This window comes from Leptidea sinapis, chromosome 15, assembly GCF_905404315.1.
Source record: "Leptidea sinapis chromosome 15, ilLepSina1.1, whole genome shotgun sequence".
Taxonomy (NCBI): domain Eukaryota; kingdom Metazoa; phylum Arthropoda; class Insecta; order Lepidoptera; family Pieridae; genus Leptidea; species Leptidea sinapis.
In genome coordinates, this window is record NC_066279.1 from 13,461,360 (window position 1) to 13,478,455 (window position 17,096).

Sequence of the window (17,096 nt, forward strand, 5' to 3'; positions counted from 1 at the left end):
ATGTGGACAGTTTTTCACTGAACACTGTCATTGCGTGGCGTTGTATTCAAAGCGCGGTAGAAACACAACTGAACGAAAACTGTGCTAATAGACGAAATTTTGAGCGTGATTGTGAGTCCAGTTGTTTATTGTCCATGTTAAAGGGAATAAAAATAATAGCATCAAACTGATGTTTAATGTTATTAAGATATACTAGCGTATAGAAAAAGCGTGCTAAAGAGAAGAACATCTGTAATGGATAAGCAGCAAGATGGAAAACGAATCCATTGGTAATATAACCGATTTTGAATGACAAGTCGTAAGAAGTCAGCCACGCTTGGAAATAGCTCCTTACCCCCCTATTCATAATAGTCTGCTAACTTAAAGCATTGTTAATTCTCACTCTGTCTTCTTCTATTGACCTAAGTCAGAATGAGAAAAACACTCCTAAGCGGCTGTTTAAAGTTAGCGGACCATTATGAATAAGGGGGTTCGTATTTATTTTCAATATTATAAACAAGCAAACGCACACATTGACCTATCAAAATTGGTCGCGCATTATGGAGCTGTCAGGTCATCTATACGCTAATGTATTCTATGTCGTCTATGGCTTAGATAATTTATACGTCTAGATAGAGCCTCTTGCTCCTAGTTAACCGTTGAAAATAGGACAGGTTTATTACTTTATTGTGCGTGACAAGCTACGTCTTACACTCACGATTTGTATGTCACTTTGAGAGTGTGTGTGCATTGTTCAAAATAGAGGTTAACTATCAACCTCAATTTTTTTCGACGTTTTCACATCTGTCACAGTCTATCTAGACGTATAAATGATCTAAGGTCTATGGTATTTGTGGCCTGACGAAGTATTTTAAAATAATATTTATTTCAATTTATAGTGTTAATAGTTATATATTTTGCTATTCAATTGGTTGGGTATTAATAATATTACTAACAAATTCAATTAAATATAATAGTTTAAACAAAACAAATCTTATAACTATATTTACAATACTATGACTATCATTACGTGGAAGCGTACCAAGAATACTGGCAGCGTTACCGCGTTGGATAGCAAGGCTGTTCCGTTGACCGAAGTAGCTGCCAGAGCGCTTGGGTTTCCAGTAGCCTTATTGAGGCGCGAAGATAGTATTTTTAACATTCTCCGCGCCTCTGGGCCCCACGGGCCAAGTGTCTCGACACCAAACGGCACAAAGATGTATGACTCACTGAGGCCAACATATTTGCTACGCTTGCTTCAATTAAATACTGTTGTAAATCCGTTCTGATAATCTGATATAGTAAAACACAGCTGTACACGTGATAAGGATTCTGGACAATAATAGGTGATAAAGTAGTTTCAATTATTTTTTATCTTTTTAATTAGTTTTAAGTAGGATATGACGAACTGTACGATAATTTATTTTAGCCCAGTTAAATAAACGATAACAATTTTCTACGTTGTATAATTTTATTAGTGAAATAAAATTGTAACTAATAACCGTATCATCATCATCATCAGCCGGAACTTCCACTGCTGGACAAAGGAGTGGAAATCTTTGGGGGAGGCCCAAAGATTTCCACGACGATCGGTCCTGCGCTGCCCTCATCCGACGAATTCCGATCTTGACCAAATCGTCGGCCATCTTGTGTGCCTAGCAACACTGCGTCTTCAAGTACGTGGTCGCCATTCGAGGACTTTACTGCCCCAACGGCCATCTGTCCGTCGAACTATGTGGCCTTACTTACATTGATTTTTTTAAGAATACTTGCTGGGTTTTCTACTCTTAATATCGATTCGAATTCATCATGGACATCGTCATGGAGCGACGTCATTTGACGGCAAATGAAATGCAAAGATCTGTAGGGATGTTGCAAGCTCCCAGTAATAAATCTCAGGTATCTCGACATTTTGGCATTCATAGAAGTGTTATTTGTCGTCTTTGGCAGCGCTACAATAATACAAGGGATCCCGCTGAACAGCATTCAGGCCGTAAAAGGAGTACAACCACTCGGCAAGACCGGTACATACAACTGACTGCAAGACGCCAGCCGATGTTAACCGCTCGAGAGATAAGTTTGAAGCTACAAAATCCAAGTGGTGTTGATGTAAGTCCCCAAACTACGCGAAATCGACTGCATGAGTACGGCCTACGAGCTCGACGCCCAATTAGGTGCCCACCGATACGTCACGGGAATCGCGCTCGTCGAAATGAATGGTGTAGGGAACGCAGAACATGGACCCAGGAACAATGGGATAAAATTATGCTTTCCGATGAGTCGCGATTCGGGTTTAGGCCTGATACAAGAAGGGTGCCAGTGTACCGTCGGCTCGGAAATACAGAAAGGCACCTGAGGGCATTCAGGAAGTTCATCCATACAGCGGCTCAACAGTTATGGTATGGGCAGCTATTATGAAGAACAGGCGAACTGAGCTCGTTTTTGTAAATGGAAACATGAACGCGGAAAATTACGTTGAGGATATTCTCAGACCTGATGTCCATCCATTTGCACAAACCTTAAGCTCTGATTTTACGTTAATGCATGACAATGTGCGTTCACATACAGCTCGGCGAACCAGTCAATACTTGGCAAAGAGGAACGTCCGGGTATTGCCCTGGCCTTCACAATCCCCAGACCTCAACCCCATCGAGCATGCATGGGACATGCTCCAGAGACGTGTATGAAGGACTTGGACGGAGTGACAACAATCCAACAGCTGAAGGATTTGCTACAATTCCATTGGGAGCGAATACCACAAGATGACATAAACATCGGTGCCGACAAGTTCTGAATAGCAGAGGAGGCCATACTTTGTATTAAATTATCCTAATCTTTCACAATAAATTAATATTCTTTAGAAATTGCATTTTGTTAAAAAAATATTTAGTTGCTTATGTACCTTAGTTTCTGCAGTATATTCTAATATTGTTAATTTCTGTTATTAAAAGAACTTATAAAGACAACAGCTGTTATTTTTACATCGTAGGACCCTAAAAATATTATTTTACAAATAAAATACAACGTTATACCAGGGCGGCACTGAAAATTTCGGGAATCAAGGAAGTGACACAACATTACTATTTAAAAATGTATTTATTGCTTTTCGAAGTATTCTCCGCGAAATTTGACACATTTTTCCATACGATGGAACCAATCATTGAAGCGACCATTCCATTCGGAAGTTGGGGTCTCCGAAATGGACGTTTTGTAGGCGTCCACAGCTTCTTCAGGTGATGAAATTCTCTGACCACGCAATTTACCCTTTATTTTAGGGAAAGTATAGAAATCATTACAGCTTAGGTCGGGGCTGTACGGCGGACGGTCTAATAATTCTATGTTTTCTTGCTCTAAAAACTCTGTTGTTCTGTGCGCGGTGTGAGAACTCACATTGTCGTGATGGAGGATGATGCGGCGGTTGCAGTTCTCTTTCCGGAGTTCAGAAACGACTTGTGGCAAACAAATGCTAGCATACCATTCTGCATTAACCGTTCTTTGTCCCTCAAGAGGAATAGTCGCAACATGGCCGGTTTTGGAGACAAACGTGGCCACCAATTTTTTTGCAACACTCCGTGAACGAACAATTTTTGTTGGCTTTAACTCATTTTCGAACACCTAAACTCGTGACTGGTTTTTTGTTTCGGGTTTGTACTCGTATAAGTAGTAGGGATTCGCCGGTTCTGGCTCACAGTAGTAGGGATTCGCCGGTTCTGGCCCCTCGATTCTGGCTCACTTGCTCGTGATGCCTACTAAAAAAAAAAAAAAAGAAGTTTGGTGTCAAACTGGGGGTTTTGATGTATTTCCGAGCGATTGCGCTGATCCGTTTTTCGATATCTCTTATAGTTTCAAAGTTAGCTTTTTAAATTAAACAGATCCATAATCATTAATAATCACTGGTCATTTAGCTAATGATTGGTGAGCGACTCAATGTCTAAATTTCCATGAACGTGATACAGGTAATTTACTAATTACCTCTATCACATTCGTTACTACGATTAAAAAGACAGTTTCTGTATTTATTATTTATTTTTAAAACATGATTTAAATAAAGTATATAATAAAACATCATTGCAGATTGTATCATTTTCAAAATATTTGATGAAATCATTCAAACTCTTCTTATTAAACTTAAAGTATAGATACATTATGCAGTACTCGCCACACACTGCGGTATATTCATTCTGTACTCTTGCAGTATTGTAGTTATACATTCTGCAATTCCTTTGTAAAAACATCAGCTGGAATCCCTGAGGTGGACGACCATATGAATCGAAGTATTGTCCAATACCCTGCTCATCAATGTGTATTGCAACCCAGTGAGTGCCTGGCTTATTATCACTATCTAAATTGCTGACAATATAACAGGGCGTTACAACATATATCGGCAATCGGTTTGCAGCGTAAACATTATTTTTAATACTGGGATCGATTTTGTTCAAATAATTCTGTATCTCGATTGTATTCATATTAGTTGAGAACAGGGTCTTGTCAGTTGCGAGGATTGAATAGTTATGTGGATCATAATAACATAAGCACTCAATAAATAAGGCTTTAATGTATCTTATTCATGTATTTAAAACTTATATGGTTACAATAAAACAAAATATCATTACAAGCGATTCAAATATAAATCTATGAAATTATATTTTCATCAATTTTATTATAATATAAAAGCTGATTGAAAACGAACTTTGTACCTACATACTTACGTAGTCATTAGTACAATCTGGAAATGTTGACTCCATTAAACTATCAATAATTGAACTTATCATTTAAGTGCCATTATGTTTCACCACAATATTTGAAAACCAGTACTAATCATAAACAAATTTAGTTTTACGATATTTTAGTATAAAATGCTAGAACTGTTCAGAAACATAATCATTGAAGTGACGTATTCAGTCAAATAATTATATATTTTGTGCGTAGTGTAATTGTTGAGTGATTTGTTACAATGGAGGTAAGTTTTATCTATTATTCACTTTGAAATTTAAAAGTAATATCATTTGATATATTAAGATATGTATGTATAATACTATTCTAAAGCAGTCTTATTGTTGTTGTAGAATGCATTCAACCCAACAATGGAAGAAAATACATATAAAACATTTTACTATCCATTGTCTGAAGATAGTCAGGATTCATTAAAAGTTCCTCAACTTAAATCCTTGAAGAGAGCCAGCTCAAATGAAAATATAGATGCATTATTTGAAGTGAAAAAAAATAAACAAAAGAAAATATCATCATCAATATCCAGAGCACATGAGAATGGAAGTATTTACATTACAACTAATGCAGATGACGGAAGAAATGCATCACATTTGGTTAAAATAGAAATCTATGATCTCAATAAAATAAAAAACACGCCTGCAAAAGAACAATGGAAATGCGCTGATTATAGATTAAAATATTATACGATCGACAATAATGAAAGTTATAAGGAGACAAAAAAGATTTTATACAATGTTACGAAGAAAATTTTAGAAACAGAAAATTATAAGAAATATCATTTTAACAATAAGTAGGTAGCTATGAAAAATACATAAATATTAGTTCAGTTTAGTTATTAGTATATTTATTCTCTCATACAAGTAATATTATCATTTGGAAAATTTAACAACATCAAAATATTATATTAGAAATGCAAATTTATTATGAAGCAATTACGTGTTACAAATAATTTAATTACACATTGCTAATTGTATTAGTGAACAAATTAGGTAATGATCTTATAATTTACGGATTCTTCATATTTAAACTGTGTGTATGGGAACATTATGGTGTCATTTGATTTCTGAGTTCATTGCTAGTATACATACTTACCTCTGTACATACTCTCAGTAAAATGGAAAAAAGTAAAATATTGTATAGCAACTTGGATGTTCAACAATGTGAAGTTTGTGAACAAGTTGAATCACGATTGGTTTTTGATGATGATTTTGATGAAGAACTTTGTAATGCTTGTATTCAAGCAGAATTTGAGGATACCCTCGATATGGAACTCTGCCTTGTATGTGATGAGGTTGAAAAAATGATCAAGTGAGTAATTTTCTTTGTAAATTATTTAATATAGATTTTTAATATATTGTTGATGGAATGTGGTTAATATCATTCACTTATGTTGTAGTCAACCTATTCTTCAAAGTGGAGGAGGTTTTAAGAGAAGAAGTGCAGTATTACAAGACAGTGAAGACAATGATACAAGTACAAAGAGAGGAAGACAAGGGGAACCATCCACATCATCGGGGCTCACCAGTGTGAACGATGAAATGGTGAACTGTTCTTTATGTCAAATCTTAATACGGAAAAGATATTATGCAAATCATCTTAGAAGTAACCTCCATAAGAATAACGTAATGCAATTACACAATACTTTAAAAAATGTCACAGTACATGAATCGGCTTTTGGTAATAGAATTATCTCATATAAAATTAAGAGTAAATCCAACCAATTACAAACATTCGAAACACCAGAAATGTTTTTGAATTCTATTAAAAATGAAATTATTTTACTATTTGAGGAATCTGTTCGATTGCTTACAATTTTTAAAGTTAATTTTATTCTGCACGCTAATTTTGTTCAAGAAACAAAAAATATTTCTAATGAATTTGAATTTCAAACATGTAGTTATACTATAATGCAGGGTGAGGATTTAAATTTTTTCTTTTCGTCCTTATGTGATATGTTGATGAGTAAAATTAGCACATTTGAGAAAAAAGATAGTGGTTGGAGTCTTAAGAAAATAAATGCATTAGACATGAATATAAACAAATTCAATCCATTACGTGGAAAATCATACATTGAATTACCTAAAGAAATCAAATTAAAAAAAAGTGTTATAAATGTACAAAACTCGGATGATTTATGCTTTAAATGGGCTTTGCTTTCTGCATTATATCCAGTTACTAAGAACTCTCAGAGAGTTTCATCTTACAGTAAATATTCAAATAAATTAAATTTTGACGGAGTTACGTTTCCTGTTAAAATGACAGATATACAAAAAGTAGAAAGGTTAAATAATTTAAGTGTAAATGTTTTTGGTCTTGAATACAATTGTAAAAAGAAAGTACATGAATTAGTTGGTCCATTGTATTTAACAAAATCACGGAAAATTGTTCATATCAATTTATTATTTATTTCGCACGGAACAATTAATCATTTTTGCTACATTAAAAACCTATCGCGTTTAGTAAGTGGTCAAATTTCAAACCATGAACATGCAATCTACATCTGTGACGGTTGTCTTTTACACTTCTCAACAAATGATAAGTTATCAGCCCATCAATTGAATGATTGTTGTCATATTAAAGTGGAATTGCCTAGTACAGAAAAAACTTTAAAAGATTGGTTTGGACAACCAATTTCAAACAATGTCTTAAAATTTGATAAATTTAATAAGATGTTACAAATACCCTTTGTTATATACGCGGACTTTGAAGCTTTCCTTAATCCAATTCAGACATGCTTTAACGATCCATCAAAACCTTATACAACTAATGTTCACAAACATGAAGTTTATAGTTTTGGGTACTATATCAAATGTTCATATGATGATAGTTTATCAAAATATGAAACATATAGTGGTCCTCATTGTACTCATGTCTTTATGAATCAGTTGTATAAAGATTTAGAAGTGATTTGCACAAAGAATTCTTTTGTCATAAGTCCAAAGCCTTTGACTTCCAATGATAATGAAATTATTTCGCAATGTAAAGACTGCTTTATATGTCAATTTAATTTAAATGGTGAATGTGCATTATACTTTGACTCGCATACAGGACATTTTAGAGGAGTTGCGCACGAAGTATGTAAGACAAAGTTTAGAATCCCCTATCACATCCCAGTTTTTTTACACAATCTTAGTCAATATGACTCTCATTTTATTGTTCATGCATTAAATTCTATTGATGGGGAAATTGATATTATTCCACAAACGAAAGAAAAGTACATTTCTTTCACAAAAACGATAAAATTTAATAATCATAAAATTCAATTGAGATTCGTTGATTCGTTTAAATTTTTGCCTTGTAGTTTAGACAAACTTGTTCAAAATTTGAAGGATGAACAATTTCAAACATTAAAATATAATTTTCCAAATAATAATGATTTTTTACGTCTTAGAAAAAAAGGAATTTATCCATATGAATTTATGTCATCACATGATTCCTTAAAACTTTCAGCACTCCCTAGTCGCGATAAATTTTACAATACATTAACCGACACACATATTTCCGATGAAGATTATGAACATGCCAAGGATGTTTGGCAACACTTTCAGTGTCAAAATATGTCAGATTATTCTGATTTATATCTTAAAACCGATGTTTTACTTTTAACAGATGTGTTTGAAAATTTCCGAGCCTTATGTTTGCAAACATATGGTCTAGATCCAGCTCATTATTATACAGCACCTGGGTTAAGTTGGGATGCTATGTTAAAATGCACAAAAATTAAATTAGAATTACTTCAAGACTTTGAACAAATAGCTTTTATTAGATCGGGCATTCGAGGAGGTGTATCTCAATGTAGCAATCGTTATGCCAAAGCTAATAACAAATATATGCGAGAATATGATAAAGACACACCAAACTCATTTTTAACTTATCTTGATGCTAATAACCTTTACGGATGGGCCATGTCTCAATTCCTTCCTACAGGAGGTTTTGAGTGGGTAGATGTCACAACTAATTTTGATGTCCCTGATGATCATGAATATGGTTTTATTTTGGAAGTAGATCTAGAATATCCTATTGAACTGCATGATTTACATTCTGACCTACCCTTATGTCCCGAGAATATATGTATTGGTAATACAAAAGACATAAAATTAGTTCCAAACCTTCGTAATAAAATTAAATATGTGATTCACTACAGAAATTTAAAACAATGTCTGACAATGGGTTTAAAATTACAAAAAATTCATAGAATTTTAAAATTCAAACAATGCGCATGGTTACAATATTATATAGATTTAAATACAAACATGCGTAAACTAGCCACATCTGATTTCGAAAAAGATTTTTATAAATTAATGAATAACTCAGTGTTTGGAAAAACAATGGAAAATATCGAAAAAAGAGTAAATGTAAAATTATTGAGTCATTGGGAAAATCAGGGTAAAATTCTAGGCGCACAAGATTTAATTGCTAAGCCAGAATTCCATAGTTTATCTATTTTTAATGAAAATTTGGTTGCAGTTCAATTACGAAAGACGAAATTGTTCCATAATAAACCTATTTATCTGGGATTTTGTATATTGGATATTTCTAAAACTCTAATGTACGATTTTCACTATAACTATATGTTTAAAAAGTTTCAAAACAAATTAAAATTATTGTACACAGATACTGATAGTTTAATATATCAAATTTTTACAGATGATTTTTACAGAGATATAAAACCTGATTTACATTTGCGTTTCGATACCTCTGACTATACAGAAAAAAATATATTTGGCTATCCAAAACTCAATAAAAAGAAGTTAGGCTACTTTAAAGATGAAAACAATGGTAACATATTTAATGAATTTGTAGGACTTAGATCTAAAATGTATGCATTAGATGTTGAGGGAAAATTCACAGCTAAAGCTAAGGGGGTTAATAAAAGTGTTACTAAGAATATGAAAATGGATAATTATAAGACTTGCTTATTTGAAAATAAGAACGAATATTGTTCAATGCTTAGATTTAAGTCGATAAAGCATAATATTTTTACTCAAAGAATAAATAAATCTAGTCTGTCATTTAATGATACCAAACGATACATTTTACCGAATAATATTGATACCTTAGCTTGGGGTCATCATAAAATAGAATAAATATTATATTAAATTTTAAGAATAAATTATTATAGTTTTAAAAAACCAAATGAGAGATTATTGTATTTAGATGTATAAGTTGCGGAGTAAAACATGATGTACTGTATATTGTTTCAATTATAGATTTTTCTGTTTAAATAAATGGTGGTTTAATAACAGATTGTTTCATTACTATACTAAACCTTAACACACATAGACGTAGTAGATAATGCATCATTTCAATCATCCATTCACTGCAATTGTTGCTGGTCCAAGTGGATGTGGAAAATCAGTTTTCGTAAATAATTTTATAAAATTTTTGAATGATTTCTGTGATACAAATTTTACCCAAATCACCTGGTGCTTTGATGAAATGCAGCCTTTATATAATCTTAACCACATTAATTATCTTCAAGGTTTACCTGATTTATCTATGTTTGACGGAAAAAATCCTCAACTTGTAATAATTGATGACCTGATGAGGGAATCAGATGGTCGTATTGTTGATATATTCACGAAAGGAAGTCATCATAGAAACTTAAGTGTGTTTTATTTATCTCAAAATTTGTTTCATCAAGGTAAAGGACAAAGAGATATATCACTCAACTCAAGTTATATAATATATTTCAAAAATCCTCGAGATAAAACCCAAATTCGATACTTATCTCGTCAAGTATTCCCTGAAAATCCGAAATATTTGGAAGATTCTTACAGAGATGCTACCAATGAAGCTCATGGTTATTTAATGATTGATTTGAAACAAGAAACAAATGAATTGTGTCGCGTTAAGACAAAGATATTTCCATCCGATGGATATTGCACTGTTTATTTACCCACAAAAGGGTTTAAATATGGTAAGAATCAAGAAATTTCGATCATTTATAAATGATGCATAGACGTTTAAAGACGCATAAAGATTTGTTAATTGCTCTACATAAACTGAAGCCAAAATATCAAAAAGCTTTATTAAAATCATGTAACAAAACAGAAATAAATTACATTTGTGAATGTATTCATAACGTACTGCGGGGTAACGTTGAATTGGCCGAGAAAGAAAAATCTAAATTAAAGAAATATAAAAATATTCTTCGAAAATTGGTAAGAAAAGGTACGAATAAAATTAGAAAAAATATAATTGTACAAAAAGGAGGTTCATTTCTACCGATAATATTGGGTTCTATTCTAAGTGGGTTGATTAATTCATTTATTTAAGAAAATGGATAATGCTAAAAAAATGTTACTTATTGAACCATCGTTATTGGAGAAGTTAAAACAACCCAAAGAAAATGATACGCCAAGATCTCGATTAGATACTGATATGCAAAATATCTTAAACAGTGACATAGAAGATCGAAAGAAATGTATTTTATATTTGCAAACCCTTCAAAGATATCTAAACTTCGTCAAAGAGGATCGACAACCATACCACATACCACTTATAAATGATAATGATTCATATATTGGTTTTAATCAAGGTCATAATGAAATCGATACTGATTATATAAATCATGATGTGAATAAAATAAATGTAGTTCCTTCTCAAACATCAGTGGAGGTTAACAAAAATTTTGGAGAAATATACACGAGCTCTGAAATACTGAAACTAATACCGAAAACATATGCTAAAAAAGGTGAACTTTTACTAAATTTGATTTCCTTGAATAAAAATAAAATAAGCTGGGATGAATCTGGTACCGTGATTATAGATAATGAAAAAATACCTGGGAGTAATATTGCGGACTTGGTGAGTGATACCTTGAGAGCTCTTCAGAAAAGTGAACCTATAGGTTGGGAAAAATTCGCAACAACTTTAAAGGAAATAAAAGTACCACTCACTTATATCGGGAACCCAAAGCGAGTGGATTTTATAAACCATTTGCAATTAAAAGAGGTTGCATCTAAATCAGTACCTGACGAAGAATTTTCTACACCAACAAGTAATAAGTACACAGGGAAACTAAAAAAAAGATCGGACTGGGAAAAATGGACCCCATATTAGAAATAAATAAAATTTATTATGATGCATCACATCCTGCTGGCTACAGCACTATTGATAAATTGTCAAAAGCAATGAAGGGTAAAATGGACAGAAATAGTGTCTTAAAGTGGTTACAATCACAAGAAACATATACATTACATAAACCTGTTCAAAGAAAATTTCCTCGCAACAGATATATTTTGTCTAATATTAATGAGTTATGGCAGGCCGATTTAAGTGATATGAGATCTTATTCTGAATATAATGATGGTTTCAAATACATACTTTGTGTTATTGATGTCTTTAGTAAATATGCGTATGTTCGAGCAATGAAAAAGAAAAACTCTGAAACAGTTAAGGAATGCTTTGAAAGTATTTTTGCTGAAGCTAATACTACACCTACACATATACAGTCTGACAAAGGAACTGAATTTGTTTCCAAATATGTACAAAAATATTTTAAATTAAAAAACATAAATTATTATACAACCAATAATCCAGATATTAAAGCAAGTATTGTCGAAAGATTTCAGAGAACTCTTAAAATGAAAATGTGGCGCTATTTTACACACAAAAATACTCATAAATACATTGATGTTTTACAAGATCTAGTGCATTCATATAATCATAGTTTTCATTCTAGTATAAAAATGTGTCCATGTGATGTTAATAATACAAATATAATGAGTGTATGGCAAAATTTATATGATAGAGAAAGTAAGATAAAAACATCAATTAGTATGGTGAATCCAAGAATTCACGTTGGAGATTATGTTAGAATAACAAAACATAAACATATTTTCCAAAAAGGATATGAATCAAATTGGAGTGACGAAATATTCATCGTATCTACCATAATACACCGATCTCCGTTTGTAGTATTTACTTTAAAGGATTTAGAAGGCGAAGAGATAGTTGGTACTTTTTATGAAAAAGAGTTACAAAAAATCATATTCGACCCCACTACTAAATACAAAATAGATAAAATAATACGCTCTCGATATACCGGTAACAGAAAAGAATTGTTGGTGAAGTGGAGAGGTTATTTGTTTCTTGAACAAAATTAGCGTGCAGAATAAAATTAACTTTAAAAATTGTAAGCAATCGAACAGATTCCTCAAATAGTAAAATAATTTCATTTTTAATAGAATTCAAAAACATTTCTGGTGTTTCGAATGTTTGTAATTGGTTGGATTTACTCTTAATTTTATATGAGATAATTCTATTACCAAAAGCCGATTCATGTACTGTGACATTTTTTAAAGTATTGTGTAATTGCATTACGTTATTCTTATGGAGGTTACTTCTAAGATGATTTGCATAATATCTTTTCCGTATTAAGATTTGACATAAAGAACAGTTCACCATTTCATCGTTCACACTGGTGAGCCCCGATGATGTGGATGGTTCCCCTTGTCTTCCTCTCTTTGTACTTGTATCATTGTCTTCACTGTCTTGTAATACTGCACTTCTTCTCTTAAAACCTCCTCCACTTTGAAGAATAGGTTGACTACAACATAAGTGAATGATATTAACCACATTCCATCAACAATATATTAAAAATCTATATTAAATAATTTACAAAGAAAATTACTCACTTGATCATTTTTTCAACCTCATCACATACAAGGCAGAGTTCCATATCGAGGGTATCCTCAAATTCTGCTTGAATACAAGCATTACAAAGTTCTTCATCAAAATCATCATCAAAAACCAATCGTGATTCAACTTGTTCACAAACTTCACATTGTTGAACATCCAAGTTGCTATACAATATTTTACTTTTTTCCATTTTACTGAGAGTATGTACAGAGGTAAGTATGTATACTAGCAATGAACTCAGAAATCAAATGACACCATAATGTTCCCATACACACAGTTTAAATATGAAGAATCCGTAAATTATAAGATCATTACCTAATTTGTTCACTAATACAATTAGCAATGTGTAATTAAATTATTTGTAACACGTAATTGCTTCATAATAAATTTGCATTTCTAATATAATATTTTGATGTTGTTAAATTTTCCAAATGATAATATTACTTGTATGAGAGAATAAATATACTAATAACTAAACTGAACTAATATTTATGTATTTTTCATAGCTACCTACTTATTGTTAAAATGATATTTCTTATAATTTTCTGTTTCTAAAATTTTCTTCGTAACATTGTATAAAATCTTTTTTGTCTCCTTATAACTTTCATTATTGTCGATCGTATAATATTTTAATCTATAATCAGCGCATTTCCATTGTTCTTTTGCAGGCGTGTTTTTTATTTTATTGAGATCATAGATTTCTATTTTAACCAAATGTGATGCATTTCTTCCGTCATCTGCATTAGTTGTAATGTAAATACTTCCATTCTCATGTGCTCTGGATATTGATGATGATATTTTCTTTTGTTTATTTTTTTTCACTTCAAATAATGCATCTATATTTTCATTTGAGCTGGCTCTCTTCAAGGATTTAAGTTGAGGAACTTTTAATGAATCCTGACTATCTTCAGACAATGGATAGTAAAATGTTTTATATGTATTTTCTTCCATTGTTGGGTTGAATGCATTCTACAACAACAATAAGACTGCTTTAGAATAGTATTATACATACATATCTTAATATATCAAATGATATTACTTTTAAATTTCAAAGTGAATAATAGATAAAACTTACCTCCATTGTAACAAATCACTCAACAATTACACTACGCACAAAATATATAATTATTTGACTGAATACGTCACTTCAATGATTATGTTTCTGAACAGTTCTAGCATTTTATACTAAAATATCGTAAAACTAAATTTGTTTATGATTAGTACTGGTTTTCAAATATTGTGGTGAAACATAATGGCACTTAAATGATAAGTTCAATTATTGATAGTTTAATGGAGTCAACATTTCCAGATTGTACTAATGACTACGTAAGTATGTAGGTACAAAGTTCGTTTTCAATCAGCTTTTATATTATAATAAAATTGATGAAATTATATTTTCATAGATTTATATTTGAATCGCTTGTAATGATATTTTGTTTTATTGTAACCATATAAGTTTTAAATACATGAATAAGATACATTAAAGCCTTATTTATTGAGTGCTTATGTTATTATGATCCACATAACTATTCAATCCTCGCAACTGACAAGACCCTGTTCTCAACTAATATGAATACAATCGAGATACAGAATTATTTGAACAAAATCGATCCCAGTATTAAAAATAATGTTTACGCTGCAAACCGATTGCCGATATATGTTGTAACGCCCTGTTATATTGTCAGCAATTTAGATAGTGATAATAAGCCAGGCACTCACTGGGTTGCAATACACATTGATGAGCAGGGTATTGGACAATACTTCGATTCATATGGTCGTCCACCTCAGGGATTCCAGCTGATGTTTTTACAAAGGAATTGCAGAATGTATAACTACAATACTGCAAGAGTACAGAATGAATATACCGCAGTGTGTGGCGAGTACTGCATAATGTATCTATACTTTAAGTTTAATAAGAAGAGTTTGAATGATTTCATCAAATATTTTGAAAATGATACAATCTGCAATGATGTTTTATTATATACTTTATTTAAATCATGTTTTAAAAATAAATAATAAATACAGAAACTGTCTTTTTAATCGTAGTAACGAATGTGATAGAGGTAATTAGTAAATTACCTGTATCACGTTCATGGAAATTTAGACATTGAGTCGCTCACCAATCATTAGCTAAATGACCAGTGATTATTAATGATTATGGATCTGTTTAATTTAAAAAGCTAACTTTGAAACTATAAGAGATATCGAAAAACGGATCAGCGCAATCGCTCGGAAATACATCAAAACCCCCAGTTTGACACCAAACTTCTTTTTTTTTTTTTTTAGTAGGCATCACGAGCAAGTGAGCCAGAATCGAGGGGCCAGAACCGGCGAATCCCTACTACTGTGAGCCAGAACCGGCGAATCCCTACTACTCGTATATCCAGGATTCGTCACCTGATACGATGTTGTATACAGCATTTGAGGATCCTGCGTGGAATCTTTCTAGAGTTCTGACGCACCAAGTAACGCGAGATGCTTTTTGCTCTTCACAGAGCAAATGGGGTATCCATCGGGAAAACAACTTTTTTACACCTAATTGTTCATGCAAGATTATTTATATTTGACTCATTCCAATGTCTAAAGTTGCCTGAATTTCGCGGTATGTCACATGTCGATCTTCCTCAATCAGTTTACGCACAGCTTCAACGTTTTCTTTGGTGACTGCAGTTTTTGGACGACCTTGACGGGGATCATCACTAAGCTTGACACGTCCACGTTGAAATTCAGCAAACCAGCGATAAATTGTGGTTTTGGATGGGGCTTCATCACCAAATGCAGAAATCATCTGGTCAACACACTGTTGTTGTGTTAAACCACTTCGAAAGTCATAATAAACCATCGCTCTAGAATTTTCTCGAGTCAATTCCATTTTCTCAACGACTAAAGAAGTTTGAAAAGACCTTGTGACAAGACCGAGAATCTTTTTTTAAATTGCAGCCCTCGTAAAGTGAAACACCATCCTAAAATTTAAATTAGTACGTACATGTTGCTCAAACTTTTTTGATGTGTGTATAATTTCTTACCACTGTATGTAAGGGTATTGGTTTTTTTTTATTTTATACAGCCATTTATTACATATTTCTTATACACAGATTATTTATACATGAGTTCTTTGCAGTGTATTATTTATAATATAAAAAGGGATCATTTCTATTATCAGAACCTAGAGTATAGATGGGGAACAAATACCTACAGTACAAAAACAATATCTTATAAAGATTGCTACAGCTGAGGTAAGCATAAAAATAAAAGCCATAAACGAAGAATTTATTTGGAAACAGACTTTATTCAATTTAACCTGATTCCTGCCGCCGAATTCCACCTTCGCACGTCACGCCACAAGTTAGGATATCATCCTCACCATCTGGATGTGTGGCACGCTCCTGTGATTCCTCTGGTGTTGCAAGAGATTGTGGGCGGCGGTGATCACTTAACAACAGGTGACCCGTACGCTCGTTTGTCCTCCTATTCCATAAAAAAAATGCTAACTACTTGTTTCTTAACAATTTAAAATTTTTACCCGGTGCGCTGAATTCACCATTTTCATCGTTCTAGATTTTTTTTGGTGTTGATAAACTTATCTGATAGACTGAGTAACTATCTGACTGAGAAATAAACAACATTAAACATGATATTTTAATTTATGAACATGATTTTTAAGTAATTATGGTAAGGTTATTATCGAAGTATAATTTTAGCATTTTTTACTTACCAATCATTGAAGATATTTCTTCAAA

At 32.3% G+C, this 17,096-nt stretch overlaps 2 protein-coding genes across 4 annotated transcripts in view; one reads left to right on the top strand and one right to left on the bottom strand.

The window, feature by feature from the left end:
* LOC126968314 (uncharacterized) overlaps nt 1-17,096 on the bottom strand; it is a 512,088-nt gene that overhangs the window by 197,320 nt on the left and 297,672 nt on the right. The gene's annotated exons all lie outside the window — the stretch shown is intronic.
* LOC126968328 (cuticlin-4) overlaps nt 1-17,096 on the top strand; it is a 104,445-nt gene that overhangs the window by 81,742 nt on the left and 5,607 nt on the right. The window lies entirely within an intron of this gene.